Below are 21547 nucleotides of genomic sequence, written 5' to 3'. Positions count from 1 at the left end.
TTGTAGATTGATAGACTTGTAGATTGGTAAATTAACAGATTGGTGAACTGATAGATAGATGAATTGATAGACTGGTAGACTGATATAGTGGTATATTCATACATTGCTAGATTAATACATTGGTAGATTGATACAGTGGTAGGTTGATACAGTAATATGTATATTGATACATTGCTAGATTGATACAGTGGTGTATTGATACATTGCTAGATTAATACATTGGTAGATAGATATAGTGGTAGATTTATATATTGCTAGATTAATACATTGGTAGATTGATATATTAATAGACTGATATATTTATAGATTGATATAATGTTAGATTTATACATTGGTAGATTGATATATTAATAGATTGATACATTGGTAGATTGATATAGTGGTAGATTTATATATTGCTAGATTAATACATTGGTAGATTGATATATTGGTAGATTGATATAATGTTAGATTTATACATTGGTAGATTGATATATTAATAGATTGATATATTGGTAGACTGATATAGTGGTAGATTTATATATTGCTAGATTAATACATTGGTAGAGTGATATATTAATAGATTGATACATTGGTAGATTGATATAATGTTAGATTGATACATTGGTAGATTGACAGATAGATAGATTGATACATCGATAGATTACTAGTTCAATAAATCATTAAATTGTTATAATACTTTCCAAGTTTGTACAGTTCCAAATTTCTAAATCGTCAATAATTGTTACACTCGCAATGAACGTTCCCCTAATTTTTTAAACTGTTCACTTCTACCCCCTACCCTGATTATTGAACGGGAAGTTGTATTATCAGTTAGGAGAGACAGGAAGATGAGTGGCGACGATAGTAGAAAATTCGCACAGACCCAGCTGAATAGGAAAGGAAGCGTGGGCCGGTACAGTTAGGTCGGAAAACGACGAAACGGCACCATTGTCTGACGAAGCTGATTGTCAAACCGTTGGGATAATGTGGCTTTCAAAGGAAGCTTGATACTTGACCTCGTAATAATCAATGCTCGACTCACCTAGCGGGTTAATTTTGCTAACACTCGTCGAAATTGGCGCCTTCACCAGAGTCCCTGGGAATCAATTAGGTAGAGAATTGTCGTTCGATGAAGTAGGTCTCTACTAACTGAAGCTCCAGCAATTTTCTCGAAGGTTTCTCCAAACAGGAAATCATTGTACGATTAAATGATAAAAGTTGACTCTTTGATCCTTACTTCGTTCAACGTCAATTAATTTTCGATTGTTGTGCCAGAATTACTTGTTCGAGCGGTCTCTAAGTCTGTCACGTGTAAACGTGATGTATACATGCTTTAGTATAAACCATTAATATAAATGATTTAATGTAAAGTAGTAGTATAAATTATTTAATATAAAACACTAGTATAAATGGTTTAGTACAAAACATTAATATAAATGATTTAATATAAAACACTAGTATAAATGGTTCAGTACAAAACATTAATATAAATGATTTAATATAAAACACTAGTATAAATGGTTCAGTACAAAACATTAATATAAATGATTTAATATAAAACACCAGTACAAAATATTCGGTATAAAGTGTTAGTACCATTGTTTCAATATAAAGCATTATTATAAATAATTTAGTACAGAATATTTAAAATGAATGGTTCAGTATGAAGTATTATTATAAATGGTCCACATAATATTATAACATTTTTTATAAAATAAAATTGTCACCAAATAATGAAGCTTACATTTCTTAATAATTTAAGAAACACCAAAAATTTCTGTACGCTAACTTCGCTTTCTGCTTTCAGATCACATCAGCGCAGAACGGGCGTCCAATAAATATCCAAGGAGCGAGGAGTCTCATCGGCATCCTAGTTAGAGCAGGTAAATAAATCAGGTGATATAAGAAAATTAAAGTTACATGGATGTATTGAATACGTAGAGGGTGGTATCCGGCTAAGAGAAAACCATTGTCTGGGGAACGTGAACACTATTTGCTGGTAAAGTAGATTAGGTTGGTATTGATAGAGAGAAAGAGAGAGTTAGGAGGATGAGGATAAGAGAGCGTGTAGAGGAGAGGAAGGAAGAGCGTGTAAAAGGAGGAGAGAGAAACGAAGGAAGATGACGAGAAGAGAGGGTTGAGAGAACGGTTGTGTTCTCAGAGAAAGGCCAATATAGACGCTCGAGATGGGATATAGCAATAGAATTTCGCTTACGAGGTATAACCGCGTTAGCCGATGCCCTTTGTTGTATCAGTGCGCAATTGCCTTAAGTTCTGATCTTGTCCGTTATTGATGTTCGAGAGGCCGGTGAAACCTCCGACAGTATACTAAGAGTTTCTATTCGCCTTTAACCATTTCTCCGTCGACTTTGGTCAGTTCGATGAATTTTACCTCCTTTCACCCCGGACAATGCTCGGTCAATCAAATCTCTCTGCACGGATACCATTTGACTAGTACTGCAATCAAAAACACACTTATTTGTAGCCTAATATGGGAGCACTGAGCTTTTAAGCTTGCATCAACACCCTTTATTTCTTGAAAGCTGTAGAGGGATTAACATGGTATCTTTCCGATGATTTTGGTGGGAAGTAAAAGTTTAGTTTGTGGACTTCTAGTTCATAGATTTCCAAGCAATTGTTTCCACCAGTGAAATATTGTGAGTGAATAATTGAATTTTAGAAATCAGTTGAAGTGTTGCTTCACGATATTCCAATAAGCATTTCTGCGAATATCTGATGATAGCCCGGTATTCTAACAATGAATTCGCATTGAGTTTCGTACAGTAGTATTAATATTTCAGTGCGTTTCATATTTAACATTATAATCTTCAGCCGTAATGTAGCGTATAATAGTAATAGGGTTTAGTGTTGCAACAATGAAGCCAAATAGATTTTCGTATGTACGGTATCTCATTTAATACTGCAATTACGTTCCGTACGGTCTTTTAAACCGCGAATGAATCGTTTGAATATTAATGATACACAATTTGGTATCCTTCAAATTTTTCGAAGAATATTTTCATCAATGACCGTTTAATCACAGCCGCAGTAAAATCTCCGATCGAAATAAAATATGAATTTAAGCTACACGACGAAAAGATACTTTGAAGCGACTGAAAAAGAGAAAATAACCGGAGAAAATCGTCCTACATGAAAGAAGAAACGGTCGAAACGTGGAAATCTCTTCGGCAGGTCGACGAGCTGAACGAAAAGAGCCTTGCAAACGCAGAGATTTTTATACGAGCGATAGCTCGGCTCGAAAACTTTTTCATTCGACAAATGGCGCGAATCAGGCCGTTGGTGCATACTAAATTTACTTTTTTTACGGTTAAGTGCAGCTTTTCACTCGGCTATTTAATTAGCCTACTGAATGGCGGATTCAGATGTATTAAAGACACGTCCAACGTGGAAACATTCGAGTCTTTAACTTCGGTATCGAATATTATTTGCATCGTTCAATGTTTGCTTAAATCGTTCTTTCTTGGGGAAAGATGACTTTTCAGGGAAATGTGTCAATTGCTTTTGGAATGGAGAATTAAATGTTTGAGGGTTTTTATGAAATGGGGGGATTTGGGGAATTTCGGGTGGGGTTGGGAAGTTGAGGATGTAGTGGAGATTTGGTAGTTTGGAGATTTGAGTATTTGGTCATTTAGGAATTTAGGAACTTTAGAGTTTAAGAATATTGTAATTTAGGAATTTTGTAATTTAGGAATATTGTAATTTAGGGGTTTTGTAATTTAGGAATATTGTAATTTTGGAGTTTTGTAATTTAGGAATATTGTAATTTAGGAATTTTGTAATTTAGGAATATTGTAATTTAGGGGTTTTGTAATTCAAGAATATTGTAACTTAGGAATTTTGTAATTTAAGAATATTGTAACTTAGGAATATTGTAATTTAGGAATATTATAATTTAAAAATATTGTAATTTAGGAATACTATAATTTAGGAATTTTGTAATATAGAAGTATTGTAATTTAGGAATTTTGTAATTTAGGAATATTGTAATTTAAGAATATTGTAATTTAGGAATACTATAATTTAGGAATTTTGTAATTTAGAAGTATTGTAATTTAGGAATTTTGTAATTTAAGAATATTGTAATTTAGGAGTATTGTAATTTAGGAATATTGTAATTTAAGAATATTGTAATTTAAGAATATTGTAATATAAGAATATTGTAATCTAAGAATATTGTAATCTAAGAATATTGTAATCTAAGAATATTGTAATTTAGGAATATTGTAATTTAAGAATATTGTAATTTAGGAACATTGCAATTTAGGAATTTTGCAATGTAGAAGTTTGGTAATTTGAGAATTCAGCAATCAATCATTTGTTAATTTAGTAATATTGTAATTTAGGAATTTTGCAATTTAGAAATTTGGAAATTTACAAGTTTAAAAACTTGGGTATCTAATCACTCATTTGGTAATTTAAGAATTTAACAATTCAGAAATATTGTCATTTAGAAGTTTAAAAACCTTGTTATCTAAAAATCAATCCTTTGATAATTTATAAGAATTTGTCAATCTAGAAATATTGTTATTTAGAAGTTTAAAAACCTTGTTATCTAAAAATCAATCCTTTGATAATTTATAAGAATTTGTCAATTTAGAAATATTGTCATTTAGAAGCTTAAGAACCTTGTTATCTAAAAATCAATCCTTCTCTAATTTATAAGAATTTAACAATTCAGAAATGTTGTCACTTAGAAGTTTAAAAACCTTATCACCTAAAAATCAATCCTTCTCTAATTTATAAGAATTTAACAATTCAGAAATGTTGTCATTTAGAAGTTTAAGAACCTTATCACCTAAAAATCAATCCTTCTCTAATTTATAAGAATTTAACAATTCAGAAATGTTGTCACTTAGAAGTTTAAGAACCTTATCACCCAAAAACCAATCCTTCTCTAATTTAAAACCAATCCACCTTACAAATATCATAATTTTCACAACATCCTAATTTTCCACTTCACGAACCTAATCTAAGAGTTCAATATTATAATTCCTTTTAATAATTCCAAAGCTCACTAACCCATTAAACAATTGAAAAATATATAAACGTGTGTTTTAAAATATAGAGAAAGATAAAGAATAAAGGGCAAAACGAGATGTAGTGAACGTTTCATGGATTTTAGTATCGCAATTATATCGAGGCAGGTTAGAGTCGGAGATTGAGTTGATGCTCATAACTCTTGCTGGTCGTAACGTTCAACTGCAGACTGCTCAGTCCTGCATTTCATAGGCCGCCAGATGTTACGTACCTACATATCAGCAGGTACCACTTCACGTGCGCATACGTATTCATTACTAAATTACGCCCACAATGTGGTTCTGTGCTACAGAATCGAGTTGCGACCGCAAATCGTCGATAACGAAAACAACGTTGGTTTTTTAAGCTTTCATTGAGTGACAGATTTTCTCGCTTTTTAATATGGTTAAACATATGAATAAAACCTCTTTACATTGCATATGAAATTAGTGTATGAGGAAATTATTAATCAAGATATTCATTTAATTATTTTCATGAAATTAAAAGTGTTATAACATTATAACGTTTCACAAAATTAAAGTGTTGTAACACGAAGATAATAACAAGATTAATTTTCTGAGTTGTTGCAATTATAAAAAAAATATTATCTTGATATATCATCTTCTGACAAAAGTTCTAAAAATAATTATGTGAATACACTTAGTTTGTCAATTTTCTAATTTTTCAATCTTTATGTATTATATTTTTTGTTGTAGGTTTTGAAATTTTTTAATTCTGTAATTTCTAAATTGTCAAATTTTCCAAATCCTCAAATTCTCTAATTCCTCGATTCTCTAATTTCCTGATTGTCTAATTCCTCGATTCTCTGATTCCCCGTTTCTATAATTCCCCGATTCCCTAATTCCCCAATTCACTAATTCCCCAATTTGCTAGTTCCCGATTCCCTAATTCCCCGATTCCCTAATTCCCCGATTCCCTAATTCCCCGATTCCCTAATTCCCCGATTCCCTAATTCCCCGATTCCCTAATTCCCCGATTCCCTAATTCCCCGATTCCCTAATCCCCCGATTCCCTAATCCCCCGATTCCCTAATTTCCCGATTCCCTAATCCCCCGATTCCCTAATTCCCCAAATCTCTAATTCCCCGATTCCCTAATTCCCCGATTCGCTAATTCCCCGATTCCCTAATTCCCCGATTCCCTAATTTCCCAATTCCCTAATTCCCCGATTCGCTAATCCCCCGATTCCCTAATTCCCCGATTCCCTAATTCCCCAATTCGCTAATTCCCCGATTCCCTAATTCCTCGATTCCCTAATTTCCCAATTCCCTAATTTCCCAATTCCCTATTCCCCCGATTCCCTAATCCCCCGATTCCCTAATTTCCCAATTTCCCAAATTTCTAAACCCCTGAATCTCCAAAACCTTCAACTTTCAATTAAATTATTCACAACTGAAATATTTGACGAAACACAAAAATATATCAGGCACAAAAATGTATACAAGTGTTAAAACAGCAAAATCGATTTGGATTAGCGCACGTACGAACGCGATAACGAGACGAAAGCGAAGATAAAGCGGAAAGCAGAAGAGGGATGCACATAGAAGGTGTTGCGATGACACCTAATTAAATACAGCATTATGCTCCAATATCGAACTGTCTAGCATTTCTATTCTGGTTCCCAGTTTAACCTAAAATGCCAGATAAGACGGCATGAAGTTAGAGGTACAGAATTAGCAGTAGTTCCCTCGGGATCTCGGTGTGTGCGCGTGTAACCTAACGGTGTTCTCTACTTTGAATGTACTTCAATTACAACATTCCGACTTCCGGGATTCTACATTTCTACTTATTCAGGAAATGCACCGTGAAATTACAATTTCTGTATACACTCGCATAGAAGTGAATTCTATGAACATATATAATAACGAAACTCGATGTGAGCGCGGATCAAACTCAACAATTGTTTCGACCGGCTTTTGAAAACCAATAGCTACGAAACATTGTAAAATTTTGCGAAACATTGTAAAAACTTGCGAGAGCGTTTTGAACAATTCTGGAATGCGTTATTATATTTTCGAATACAAATATAAATAAATTGTATAATTCTGTAAAGTTCATAGTGTCAAGTGTAACTTAATTTTGCGAATACATTGTCAATCGTCGATGTTAAACTGTAATTAGTATTAGATAGATTAGAAATAGTGTGACAAGTTAAAGCTATGTATAGTTATGTCAAATTATTGATGTACTTTGGTCATTGAATTTGGACCACAATTTCACTCATATGCCTATAATTGTCACATGTGGAAAATTGTCTTAGACCATGCAAAATACATTGTCAATCGTCGATGTTAAACTATAATTAGTATTTCATAGATTAAAAATAGTGTGACAAGTTAAAGCTATGTATAGTTATGTCAAATTATTAATGTACTTTGGTCATTGAATTTGGACCACAATTTCACTCATATGCCTATAATTGTCACATGTGGAAAATTGTCTTGGACCATGCAAAATACATTGTCAACCACCGATATTAGACTGTAATTAGTATTTGATAGATAAGAAACAGCGTGACAAGTTCACAGTTAAAGCCAAAAATAATTGTATCAAAGTTTTAACATTGTTGATGTACTCTGGTCACAATTTCACATATGTGGTCATAATTGTCACATATGGAAAATTGTCTTAGGCCATGCAAAATACATTGTCAGTCACCAATATTAGACTGTAATTAGTATTTCATAGATAAGAAACAGTGTGACAAGTTCACAGTTAAATCCAAAAATAATTGTATCAAAGTTTTAACATTGTGATGTGGCCATTGAATGAGGACTACATAAAGTTTGACTTTAATGGCCATAATTAAGTTATTTATGGAAAATTGTCTGAGGTCACGCAAAATTATTAGACGAATATCTAAATATGTTGATAATTATATATAGCAACTGATTTGTTACTGTTGATAATAAGAAATTGTGTCATATGTGTATATGTGTATCATATGTGTATATGAGTATCATATTTGTATATGTGTATCATATGTGTATATGTGTATCATATGTGTATATAAGTGATTGAGGGTTGTGTGAGCTTGTCAGGCTTGAATAGTGTAAGGTGAAATTTGAACGTCATAGAAAATGTCTGCCTATTCAGAGGACTAGTTTAGAACTCTCTAAACTCATGTGATTTGAAAAGAAATAGACATTTTGAAAAATAAAGATATAACTCATATGAAGCAATTAGAAAGGTACCACAACAAAGGGTAGAAACACAAGATATTAACATGTGTTAATAATCATATGTGGAATAGTAGTGTATCATGTTAGCTAATAAATTATAACTTGAACAGATTTTATGGAAAACGTGAAAAATTCTGAAAATGTACAGTGGTTGTTATAACGTTATGTACAGTAGTAGTGTAGCTAAATTACATCATTAAAATTTGAACAGATCTGTTAATTTTAAAAACATGAAAAATTCTAAAAATGTACAGTGGATGTTACAACGTTATGGTTCAGTAGTAGTGTAGCTAAATTACATCATTAAAATTTGAACAGATCTGTTAACTTTAAAAACATGAAAAATACTAAAAAATAGTGGTACGTCAATGTCCACCTATTTGTACATTGCTCACTTCACAAATTTTTTACGAGTGAATTGTTTCGAAAGTCTAGTCAAACACACATTGTTATCGATTATTAATCTTCCAATTATTGGCAATTTGCAGCGAGCGCATTCATTGATTATCGGAACGATGATATGACTCGATGATCGCAGTAAGGGGTTAACTGGGCAGGAAAACGTGAGATGTATCGATGGGATGGAAGAACGAGCTCCATTTCTCCTGGCACGCAATCCTTTATTATCCGCAGGATTAATTGATATTGATGTGACATTCCTGTCAGGAGAAACGATCGATATTAATACAACCCGCCTTTTCCTGGAAGTAGCAATTTAGCTAGCAAGATATGCAATTACTGTTCTATGGTGTGTACCTGATCGAATCATTCTCATATGTTGTCGCGTAAAATAATGTACTAATTAACTGTCATATTTTGCGTCTGTTCCTTGCTCGTCTTTTTGCAACAAAACTTTATGTCCAGACAAACAAACACAATATGTTTTCCTTCTGAAAGGAAAATACTTTTAATAATCGATTTAAATATACATCACATATGTTATAGATGCTATTGAATATATTAAAGATACTATTACATATATTACAGACAATACACATATACATATATTACACATACTATTGAATATATTATATGAAGCTTCATACATTGAAGATTAAACCAAGCTAGTTTTAGAGCACTTCAGATTTCCCAAAGGAAATCGATACCTTATTTTCGAATAAGGTTAAACATAAAGTTATTTGTGCGAAAACCTAGTGATAGTTCGTCGAATCAAGATAGAAAGGTTTTTAATTGGTTTATATGGTTGTCACTCATTTTGATATCTAGTTCTCTTAACATCTTTTCTAACATCTAAGGAAAGCTCTTGATGCGCATTATTTATTCAACATAGAATTCATTTTAAAGCGAAAATCGGATTTTTGCGAGAAATAAAGGTATCTTGCTAAAATGTATAACCTACTTTCTGAGTAAAATCGCATCAAGATAAAATTACTAGCTTTAGACTGTAATATTTAGAAGTTTATGCAAGATTAATTAATCTTTTTTAATGCAGAATATGTAGGAGTATAAATAATTATGTGAATAGAGTCAGTTTGTTAATTTTTTAGTTTTTTAATTTTTATGTATTATATTTTTTGTTCTGGGTTTTGAAATTTGTTAATTTTGTAATTTTTAAGTTGGTAAATTTTGTAGGTTTCAAATTGTAAAATCTTTAAGTTTCCAAATCTTTAAATCCTCAAATTCCCCGGTTCTCTAATTCCCCGATTCCCTAATTCCCCGATTCCCTAATTCCCCGATTCCCTAATTCCCCAATTCGCTAATTCCCCATTTCGCTAATTCCCCGATTCCCTAATTTCCCAATTCGCTAATTCCCCATTTCGCTAATTCCCCAATTCTCTAATTCGCCAGTTCTCTAATTCCCCGATTCCCTAATTCCCCAATTTGCTGATTCCCCGATTCCCTAATTCTCAAATTCTCTAATTCCCCAATTTGCTAATTCCCCGATTCCCTAATTCCTCGATTCCCTAATTCCCAAATTCTCTAATTCCTCAATTCTCTAATTCCCCGATTCCCTAATTCCCCAATTCCCTAATTCCCCGATTCCCTAATTCCCCGATTCCCTAATTCCCCATTTCGCTAATTCCCCAATTCTGTAATTTGCTAATTCTCTAATTCCCCAATTTCCTAATTTCCCGATTCTCTAATTCCCTAATCCTCTAATTCCCCAATTCTCTAATTCCCAAATTCCCTAATTTCCTAATTTCCCAAATTCCTAAAACCTTAAACATCTCCAAATCCCTAAATCTCCAAATCCCCAATTCCCCAACTTCCCACTCCCCTAAATCCCCAGATCCCCACCTTCCAAATCCCCCGAATCCCCCAAAATCCAAACAACCATTCCCCAAAATCCCCAAATCCCAAAAACCCCAAACCGTTCACTTTAACTCCAAAGATCATAAAACAATACAAAAGTTTGTTCAGCAACCGTACACACAGCGAGTTTGATTACGCGAATAGGTTTCCATAATACGCCGTCTATTCCGTATCGTTGCGCCATGCATCTGCGGGATTCGCACAACGATAATGACCCCGATAAAACAAAAACTCGCATGGATGATAAATGTACGGTTAGAACAAGCGAGCAGAATCGTATCTGAAAGATAGCAGCGTGTCTGGCAAATTGTGTGGCGTCTCGAAATTAAAGTTGACTTAAGGAAGAGCGATGCGTTGGCCCGTTAAAGAGGTTTCCAGCTTCCGCAAATTAGTTTACGTCCGACGTTTGAACGAACGGGAATTAAAGTGCATATTAAGCGAGCGTAGATATTCGGCCCGGTCGGATGCTTTATTAGGCAACATTCCGTAGTAAGGGGCGAAAGGAGAAAAAAAAGGAGAAGTCGGAAACAAAAGAGAGGGGCCTGAAGGCACTCGAGACCCATCGCCACTCATCTTATCCAGAGGTTGCTTTTCTGCTTGCTTGGTTAGCTGCTCGGCCGACCGACCATTTATCAAAAACGTATAACACCTATGCAAGAAAAATCGACAATGTTTTAGCTCTAGCAAGTGGAGGAAGGTTGGCCTGCTTATGACACGGGAGATGGATGTACGAGCCGAAACCTTGTACATTCTACGGGACGGCAAGAACATTATGTATTATACGATCCCTCCCGCCACTGTACGGCGCACGCCAGCCGTTGTATACTAGCCGACAGAATCCTCTGTGACGAGAGGATAGAGACTTTAAACTGCGAAATCGTTTAACCCCGATGCGCTGGATATTTTCATGATAGTTTCCCACGTGCCAGAAGTAGCGACATTTTCCTTTCGGCAACTTTTTCATCTTGTTCGGACAACTACCAGGCAACTGCGTCTGGTAAGTTGGCAGCCGAAAGAAATGAGAACGTTATTGGTAGCGTGCCAACTTACCAGACGCGTTGGTCCTTGGGGACCATCTAGGTCCCGCAAGTTATTCAGATAAGTCAAACGTCGATGCTGTTCGTTCGACTTTTGGAGTCTCGATACTTCTGTAATGTAATATAGTGTTAGCGAAATATGCCAGTTTATCTTGCATTTCGAGCTAGTACGAAATATGGTGATGACAATGTTTTTGTATTGCTCGCGGTTTGACGATTTAAACGAGTATACGCATGAGCTATCTGCGATACAGCGAGTGGTTATGTAAGAAGCGGCAATATACGTAGAGATACAATGTTTCGTAAAGTAGTGCAATAATATAGCTATTATATGATAATAAAAACTATAATAATATGTGGGAATACGACTCGTGGTGATATAACGTGTGGGAATATTACGCGTGGCAATATATCGCGTGGGAATGCGACGCGTAGCGATATAACGCGTAGGAATGCGATGTGTGACGATATAACGAGTGGAAATGCGGCGCTTGGCAATATAATGCGTAGAAATACGACGCATGGCGATATAACGCGTGGGAATGCGACGCGTGGCGATATAACGCGTGGGAATGCGACACATGGCGATATAACGCGTGGGAATGCGACGCGTGGCGATATAACGCGTGGGAATGCGACGCATGGCGATATGATGCGTGGTCATATAACGCATGGGAATGCTACGCGTGGCGATATAACGCGTGGGAATATGATGCCTGACCATCTAACGCGTGGGAATGCGACGCATGGCGATGTAACGCGTGGGAATATGACGCGTGGCCATATAACGCGAGGGAATGCGACGCGTGGCGATATAACGCCTGGGAATGCGACGCATGGAGATATAACGCGTGGGAATATGGCGCGTGGCCATATAACGCGTGGGAATATGGCGCGTGGCCATATAACGCGAGGGAATGCGACGCGTGGCGATGTAACGCGTGGCAATGCGACGCATGGCGATATAACGCGTGGGAATGCTACGCGTGGTGATATAACGCGAGGGAATGTGACGCGTGGCGATATAACGCGCGGGAATGCGACGCATGGCGATATAACGCGTGGGAATGCGACGCGTGGCGATATAACGCGTGGGAATACGACGCGTGGCGATATAACGCGTGGTAATGCGACGCGTGGCGATATAACGCGTGGGAATACGATGCGTAGCGATATAACGCATGGGACTACGACGCGTGGCCATACAACGCGTGGGAATGCAACGCGTGGCGATATAACGCGTGGGAATACGACGCGTGGCCATACAACGCATGGAACATGAAATGTGTGGCAATGTAGCGCGAGGTAATACACCGCGTGGCGATATAATATATTGAAGCAAAGTATATGGCGATATAACACGTAAGAATATAACCCCTAGGAATATAACTTGCATCAGTAAAATGTACGAAAGTATGAATAGTAATACAAGGCTTGGTAATATAACACGCAGCAATATAATGTAATAAAGCGCGTGGTAAAACGATGCATACTGATACATCGTATAATAGTACAACGTATGATGATGAAACGCGTGATGATATAACGTATAATAATAAATAATGGCAACGCGAAAGCGCACTAGAGGTTCGTAAAGGGAACTTAATGAATTAAATTCCGAGCAAAAGGGGCAGAATAAATGAATGACTTAAGAAGATATCGAGTAGTACCGTACGTTACCGTTGCCGGAACAAGTGTTCTCCAAAAGAAGATTAAATCCAAGTAGGAGATCGATGAAAGTAGGAACTGCATATTTGGACGCGAAGGAGTTATTAGATCAGAACGGTAGATTAAACGGTGCAGAATTATGAGTCTGGGTGTGGCGAACGATTAAAGTCGATCTAAACTCATCATGTATAGGTGGACTAATAAAATGCAGCCACACTCTGATGGATCTCGGATACCTCGTCGCATTAGTATCTGGCAGTAAAGGTTAATGTTGATTGCCCGGAGTTTCGGAGCGGCTCGTAAAAATTCTGATTAACCTATACCAGACGTGACAGTATGCACTTTCTGTCCTCAACTGCTCGAGAAACTGATAACAAAAATAAGCTCTTGTAAAGAGCGCGATATAAAACGCATGGCGATGCGACCGACGCACAACGGTGCACGTTTATGGCGGCATCAAAAATCACAAAGGAAATGGAAATTTTTATTCACGATGCTTTATTTCACTCGTAAATAGGACAGATTTCGTGGGCCACGGGTGTAAAAGAACGGTTTAAACTGCGTCGTTTACGTAATTTAATGCTCTTAATTAAATGTTAGCTGTTCTCCTTCTCAAATAATTTAATATGCATTTGCTCTGTTAATTCAGAAAAATTTGATCAGTCAAACGTTTTACTATTCAAAAACAGATGGCAGACTTCTTAAATAAAAATTTCAGTTTTGGGATTTAGGGATATTAGGAATATTAGGATCTAGGGTTATTAGGGTCTAGGGAATTCTGGATGTAAGGATTTCGGGATCTAGGGAATTTTGGATTTGGAGATTTCAGGATCTAGGGATTTCGGAATCTATGGAATTCTGGATCTAGCGATTTCGGAATCTAGGGAATTCTGGAGCTAGGGATTTCGGGTGTTAGGGATTTCGGGAATTAGGGATTTCTGGTTCTAGGGATTTTGGGATGTAGGGAATTCTGGAGCTAGGGATTTCGGGATCTAGCGAATTCTGGACCTAGGGAATTTTGGAGCTAGGGATTTCGGGAATTAGGGATTTCTGGTTCTAGGGATTTTGGGATGTAGGGAATTCTGGAGTTAGGGATTTCGGGATCTAGGGAATTCTGGACCTAGGGAATTTTGGAGCTAGGGATTTCAGGAATTAGGGATTTCTGGTTCTAGGGATTTTGGGATGTAGGGATTTCAAGATCTAGGGAATTCTGAAGCTAGGGATTTCGGAATCTAGAGAATTCGGGATTTAAGGATTTCGAGATCTAGGGATTTCTGGTTCTAGGGAATTCTGAATCTAGGGATTTCAAGGTTTAGGGATTTCTGAATCTAGGGTATTTTCGATTTAGAAATTTCTGAATTTAGGGATATCGAGATCTAGGGATTTCGCGATCTAGGGATATCGGAACATATTGGGATATATAGTGTCTAGGAAGTTTAGGGATTTGCGAGTATCAACACTTACAAATAAAAAGACCTGTGGATTTGAGGGTCTTATAGGAATCTAGGGATTTATGGATATAGGAAGTAACGTACAACTTTAATTGCAGTTACAAGTTTTATTAGATCGGGTAAATTTCATTGAAGTTGTAAATAAAAGCGTTACACAATTTGGTAGAAAGTTAGTAAGCGCCCGTTCGGATACTCGGGCGAGTGAATAGCAGCTGTACGCAACAGAAAACACAAGATAATATTGCCAAGAAGTTTCTGAATCACGGAACACAAATATCCGCGATGACTAATCGAAAGCGGAGGCTTTTAATCGGGTACAAAGTTCTCTATTATCGGTCTCGCGAGAGAAGAAGGTTGTTCCTAACGTGTTGTTCGCGTAGCGGTGGCCGGCTAAAATCTACACGGGAATTGGCTGAAAAAATAACCGGCGTGGAACAACCATCCGGCGAGCCCCGGGAGTACGATTTGTAAATAAGTCGTACTCGTTAATGCAACGTAATACATTGAGCGGAACACGTGAATTGCACCTGCGGGCACGGCGCACTCGACAAAGAAGAGAGTCGATTAGACACACACGCCCGGAAACCGGCAGGAAAAGGGATAAGGGACGCGACACAGCTTTTCGAACTTGGTGTAATCAACTGATTGTGCGAAAGCTGCTTACACGGCCGCGAGATCGATCAATATACATATGTACAGAGACGGTGAAGCAAAACGAGCGTGTAAGAGTAATGAGCGCCTTTGTTCAACCATCGCCTCTGTTGAGTGTTTCGAACAATTAGTAAGTTAGATACATATTCGCCTTCGGCAAGCGATTTTCCTATGGGAATAGCTGTTTATGATGCGATTAAAATCTTCATTAGTTATTCTCGTTACTACCTACCATCGTCTTATTAATCAACCGGTAATTACACTCCTTTACACTGATTTTACGTCGTCATTAACACCGTAGCCTTGTCGACGGCTACGTTTTGAGATTATTGAATTTTTTCGCTCGGTATATGGACTCTTCATTTATTGCAACTTTGATGACTCGTATTTAAATTTCAAGGTTGGATAATTTTTTAATTCTTAATCTAATTTGGGGAATTCGGAAATTTAGGAATCTGAGGAATTTGGAAAATTTTGGAATCTAGGGAAGTTGGAAATTTGGGAATCTGGGGAATTTGGGGAGTTTAGGGATTTGGGAATTTAAGAAGCTGGGGAATTTAGGGAATTTAAAGATTTGGAGGTTTGGAGAGTTAGAAACTTCAGAGTTTGGAAATTTGAGAATTTAGGAAATTTGGGGAATTTCAGGATTTGAAAATTTAGTAATTCCCTAGATTCCTAAATTTCCAAATCCTCAAACTCCATAAATTCTCCGAATTCCCTAGATTCCCAATTTCTTCAAATTCTCCAAATTCCCTAGATTCCTAATTTTCTCAAATTCTCCAGATTCTTAAATTTCCAAATTTCACGAATTCCCCAGATTCCTAAATTTCCAAATTTATCGAATTCCTCAGATTCCTAAGTTTCCCAAATTCCTAAATTTCCAAATCTTCAAACTCCCCAAATTCCCCAGTTCCCTAACTTCCCAAATCCCTAAACTCCCCAAATTCTCTAGATTCCTAAATTTCCAAATTTATCGAATTCCCCAGATTCCTAAGTTTCCCAAATTCCTAAATTTCCAAATCTTCAAACCTCTCAAATTCCCCAGTTCCCTAACTTCCCAAATCCCTAAACTCCCCAAATTCCCTAACTTCCCAAATTCCCCAGATCCCCAAACTCCAAAATTCCTAAATCCCTAAATCCCTAAACTCCCAAAATTCCCTAGATTCCTAAATTTCCAAATTTCCCAAATTCCCCAGATTCCTAAATTTCCAAATCTTCAAACTCCTCAAATTCCCCAGTTCCCTATCTTCCCAAATCCCTAAACTCCCCAAATTCCCCAGATCCCCAAACTCCAAAATTTCTAAATCCCCAAATCCCTAAATTTCAAATTTCTCGAACCCCAAAATTTCAAACTTCCCAAATCCTCGACCGTCCCACATTCCACCCATAAAATTCCCTAGGGAATCCCCACGCGTTAACTACACGAACCGCACTCGCTTATCTAAATATTGACGCGAATCAAAATCGGATATATCCTTGAGGGTGTATCGAAAAGGATAGCGTCCAATCGAATTTCGCAGCGATTAAAGCCTCGAGTAATCGGTGCAATTTGAAAGGAAGATAGGGACGAAAATTCATTGGGGAGAAGCAAGGATCATTTATGCGCGATTATCAGCTGACCCGTCCGTACACGTCGGTAACACCGCATGACGCGCGAACACCTTGAATTGGCAGGTGATATATGCAGCGTCAATGGTTAATCCAAATTATTGGCACTGTAGATCGAGCCCGGATTACACGATTCGCGGGCCGGAGGGTGTACGTATATCTATCGGGAAGATATTCACACTACGTAACCGCAGACTGAAGAATAGAGCAGCTATTCCGCGTAGAAACTACCGCCAATTCCTAACCCAAACTATTGGCTTCCCCTGTACGGGCTGGATTACATTACACCCGCGTGAATAATCCACCAGGTAGTTACCCGGATGAAAATAGCGTCAGCGCAAACCTGGAAACAATTTCGCGCATCTGCGAAATTTTCGACCAAGATTTTCTCCACGTTATCAAGTTCCGCGAGCGTTAATTAAGCTTGGCAACACGGACAGAAAAGTATGGCCACGTAGGGGGCTAGCTTTTCTTTCGTTTCATTTGCTGGACTCGTGTTTTGGAAACGAAAACATTTTATTTTTAATCTTTGCTGGAAGTAGAAATTAATTTTGGGTACTTTGGTTGTCTTGTACTCTCGTTTCAATGAGGATGTTGGTCGTCTTTGTATGCTATTGTAATTTCAATCAGTACGTGGTCATCTTGGTTGGTCGTCTTGTACATTATTCTTTGCTAGCTAATCTTTGTGTGCAACATCTCAGTGAGTACATTTGATCATTTACACCAGTCCCAATCATTACATTCATCTTTGCACACACATGTGTCAATTAATATATTGGTCATCTTGTACATTCATACCAATAAGTATTATTAGTTAAGATGATACATTTATCAAGGTCTGAATGGTTCCATAAATACATGTGAGTAAGAGTATCTACTAGCGACAGATGGACAAATAAGAAAAAATTGCCTATAAACCAGAAGAATAGCAACAACTTTTCTCTCCACCAGTAAACAATAAACTCTACATAATAATAAGTATCTAGATCAGTATATCAATATAAGCATCACGTGGATTAAGACGCTGCAAAACACGTAGATGTTAATCATCGATAACACTCGACAAGAAATTCGATCATAATATTACGGTCATCGCAGCTCCGATATCGAGGCTGTGTTAGCTACATCCACGTGTTGATGTTCGCTTCGTTAAATCGCCATCAGTGTCACACACCAAGTGTTCCCAAAGTTTGTCAGGACTAATTGTTGTGAAGGCGGATGCCACGAAGTAGCCCATTGGAAATTTGTCAATTGCAGCGTACCTGCGACTTGTTCCTACGAATACCAGCCAGATGTTTCTGATAGCTCAAAATTATGGGCTATGTTGCAACTATAGTTTTCCTTTATGCGCTTCATGATTTTTGAGTTTAAATACTATTTTTATATTGAGTTTTTGGAGATTTATTTAGTGGCCAAGGGATATTTTAAGGGAATTGAGGGATACAGGGTCATTAGGAGTGTAGGGTATATAGGAATGTGGAACATAGGGGTGTGGGACGTAGGTATGTGGGGATATGGAGATGTGGTGGCAATAAGGGTGTGGGGACGTAGAGGTGTGGGGATCTAGATATGTGGGGACATAGAGGTGTGGGGATCTAGAGATGTGGGGGCAGTAAGGGTGTGGGGACATAGAGGTGTGGGGATATAGAGATGTGGGGACATAGAGATGTGGGGATGTAGAGATGTGGGGACATAGAGGTGTGGGGATCTAGAGATGTGGGGGCAGTAAGGATGTGGGGACAGTAAGGATGTGGGGACATAGAGGTGTGGGGATATAGAGATGTGGGGACATAGAGATGTGGGGATGTAGAGATGTGGGGACATAAAGGTGTGGGGATCTAGAGATGTGGGGGCAGTAAGGATGTGGGGACAGTAAGGATGTGGGGACATAGAGGTGTGGGGATATACAGATGTGGGGACATAGAGATGTGGGGATATCGAGATGTGGGGACATAGAGATGTGGGGACATGAGGATATGGGGACATAAGGACGTGAAGACAGAGATGTGGGGACATAGGAATGTAAACACATAAGGATGTGGGGACATAAGAATGTGGAGACATAGGGATGTGAAGACATACGAATGTGGGAACAATGCCTACATCCTTACATCTGTATCTTCAATTTCACACATGTTCCTCCACATCCACCCAGACTCTCACATTTCCCAACTTCCCCAGATTCCAACTTCCCCAATTCCATGAGTCATCAATCGTCAATACACCTAATCCAGATCTGACCCACGTATTCTTCTACTCACACAATTATTCCGAATATTCGAAAGAACAAGTTCGCGCAACCACATGAATTCCCCAGTTCATTTACCGCGCCATCGGATGCAAGTGTCGTAATCCCGTGTCAAGGTGGTAACCGTTAACCCGGCAACAATAATAATTATCGGCTAGAAGTTTCCTATACCGTTAGTCGTCAGGGGTTTCCAGGTAGCCGGACGTTTAACGCGATTCCGCGTGTGTGTATGCATGTAATAGGACGTATGTACGTAATGCCGTGCTCTCGGGTGAACGTCTGAACGTGGATGGTGCGAGGGAGAGAATTCCCAGGAGGAACATAAAGCCGTGGACAGCCACACCGACGCCACCCTCTTTCCGGTGGCATCCTGACGCGGAGCTTGCGCTACCGCGTTTACGTGCTTCGTCACAGCGCTCGATTACACCGACGACGCGAGGCGACGCGACGCTGTGCGACGACGTGCAACGACGCCGGCCAAAGCAGACGCGAGAACCGTCCTCGTCATACGAGCAACTGTTGCATCCCAGCCCGCGACACCCCTTTTACGCGTCTCGTCCTAGCGCGTCAAGAAAAATTGCTTCGCAATCGCAGTCGCATCATTTTTCCTTTACCTCGCTTTTTCTCTTTACGCTGCGCTTTTTAAGCGGCCGACCGTGCTAATGCGACGGGACGGTTCACGTATTTTGAGAGCGCTCATTAGACTTGTTTTTCGTGACGCGTGGGCGGATGGGGACATTGGGGTTGGAGTGTGGATGGTTGGGATTCTAAGGTTTATTATTATTGGGATTTTTTTCATTTTGGGACTTTGGGATTTTTCAGATTTTGGGGATTTTGGGGATTTTGGGGATTTTGGGGATGTCAGGGATATTGGGGATTTTGAGAATTTTGGGGTTTTGGGATTTTGGGGTCTTGGTACTGCTGGGATTTTGGAATTTGGAGAGTTTGAGATTTTAGGAGTTTTGAGATTTGAGATTTTGGGAATTTTGGAAGTTATGGGATTTTGAGGATTTTGACATTTTGAGGTTTTGAGCTTTTGGGAGTTTGAGCTGTACAATTTTGGAACTTTTGGTGATTTTGAGATTTTTGGATTATTGGAATTTTTGAGACTTTGAGACTTTGAAACTTTGAAACTTTGAGATTTTGAGATTTTGAAATTTTGAGACTTTGAAACATTGAAATTTTGAGGCTTTTGAAGCTTTGAGATTTTGAGACTTTGAAACTTTGAGATTTTGAAATTTTGGGACTTCGAGACTGAGGCTTTTGAGGCTTTGAGACTTTGAGACTTTGAAACTTTGAGGCTTTTGAAGCTTTGAGATTTTGAGACTTTGAAACTTTGAGATTTTGAAATTTTGGGACTTCGAGACTTTGAGGCTTTTGAGGCTTTGAGATTTTGAGACTTTGAGACTTTGAGGCTTTGAAACTTTGAGGCTTTTGAGGCTTTTGAGGTTTTGAGATTTTGAGACTTTGGGACTTTGAAATTTTGAAGCTTTGAGACTTTGAAACTTTGAGACTTTAAAACTTTGAGGCTCTGAGACACTGAGACATCGATATTTTAAGATTCTTAGATTATTGAGACTGTGAGACTTGAAAATTTAAACTTCTATGATTTTGAAACTTCTGAATCTTGTAACGTGTTGAGATTCTGAAATTGTTCAAGTTTAAAATTTCATGACATTAGAATTCCATAATTTTTGCATTTCAATATGTATCTTAGAAGTTCACAAATTATGAAGTCTTTCATCCTTCACATTTTCACGTTCCTTCCTAAACTCTTTCAATCTTCCTTGCCTATTAACTTTGGAACCTTGAAATACTATAATGATCATCAAAATTTAAAAATTCTACAAAACCTCAATTTTTAATTAATATCTATTATATATAGTGGAGGTACATTTGTATTACATAGCATACATACATTACATACATTTGTATTACATAGCATACATGCATTACATACATTTGTATTACATAGCATACATACATTACATACATTTGTATTACATAGTATACATACATTACATACATTTGTATTATTTGCATGTACACTGCAGGTACAGTACAATTGACTTGATTTTATACTTTACATAAAAACAATGCTCCATAAATAAAATTAATATTAACAAACCAACCATCGATCGTCACAATTTACCATAAATACATTTTTACAACCCGCACACTCAACCTCCACAACTCCGTACACAAAACTTTTTCTACTACAATTGGCGGTACCTAAGCAGTACACGTAGGAAAATTCTGCTTTCTGTTCTTGCAACTTCTAAAAGATTCGCAACTGCGTTATTCATTCTCCGTTTACTTCTGTACTGGTTTCCTGTCGGTGCGTTTGTATTTTCTTCCTTCTGTACTTTCTTCTTTTGATAAGCTACAC

The 21547-nt window shown here is 37.6% G+C and overlaps 1 protein-coding gene and 1 long non-coding RNA gene across 8 annotated transcripts in view; one reads left to right on the top strand and one right to left on the bottom strand.

Annotated features, from left to right (window-relative positions):
• The window catches only part of LOC100881697 (uncharacterized), a 497276-nt gene that overhangs the window by 35232 nt on the left and 440497 nt on the right, over positions 1 to 21547 (top strand). For all 4 annotated transcript variants that reach the window (XM_076535024.1, XM_076535026.1, XM_076535021.1 and 1 more), the window contains one exon: positions 1790 to 1865. The gene's annotated coding sequence lies outside the window, so the exon portion shown is untranslated. The remainder of the gene's footprint in view (positions 1 to 1789; positions 1866 to 21547) is intronic.
• On the bottom strand, positions 487 to 13653 carry LOC105663007 (uncharacterized). 4 transcript variants are annotated; one of them, XR_001096519.2, is made up of 3 exons: positions 13208 to 13653; positions 2198 to 2439; positions 487 to 1852 (listed from the first exon to the last, which is right to left on the bottom strand). It is a non-coding gene; the product is annotated as an uncharacterized LOC105663007 (long non-coding RNA). The 4 variants fall into 4 exon arrangements; XR_013039204.1 differs by having other exon boundaries at positions 13213 to 13653; XR_013039202.1 differs by having other exon boundaries at positions 13203 to 13652.

This window comes from Megachile rotundata, chromosome 8, assembly GCF_050947335.1.
Source record: "Megachile rotundata isolate GNS110a chromosome 8, iyMegRotu1, whole genome shotgun sequence".
Taxonomy (NCBI): domain Eukaryota; kingdom Metazoa; phylum Arthropoda; class Insecta; order Hymenoptera; family Megachilidae; genus Megachile; species Megachile rotundata.
Note: the sequence above shows the minus strand (reverse complement) of the source record. Positions and strands in the feature narration are given on the sequence as shown.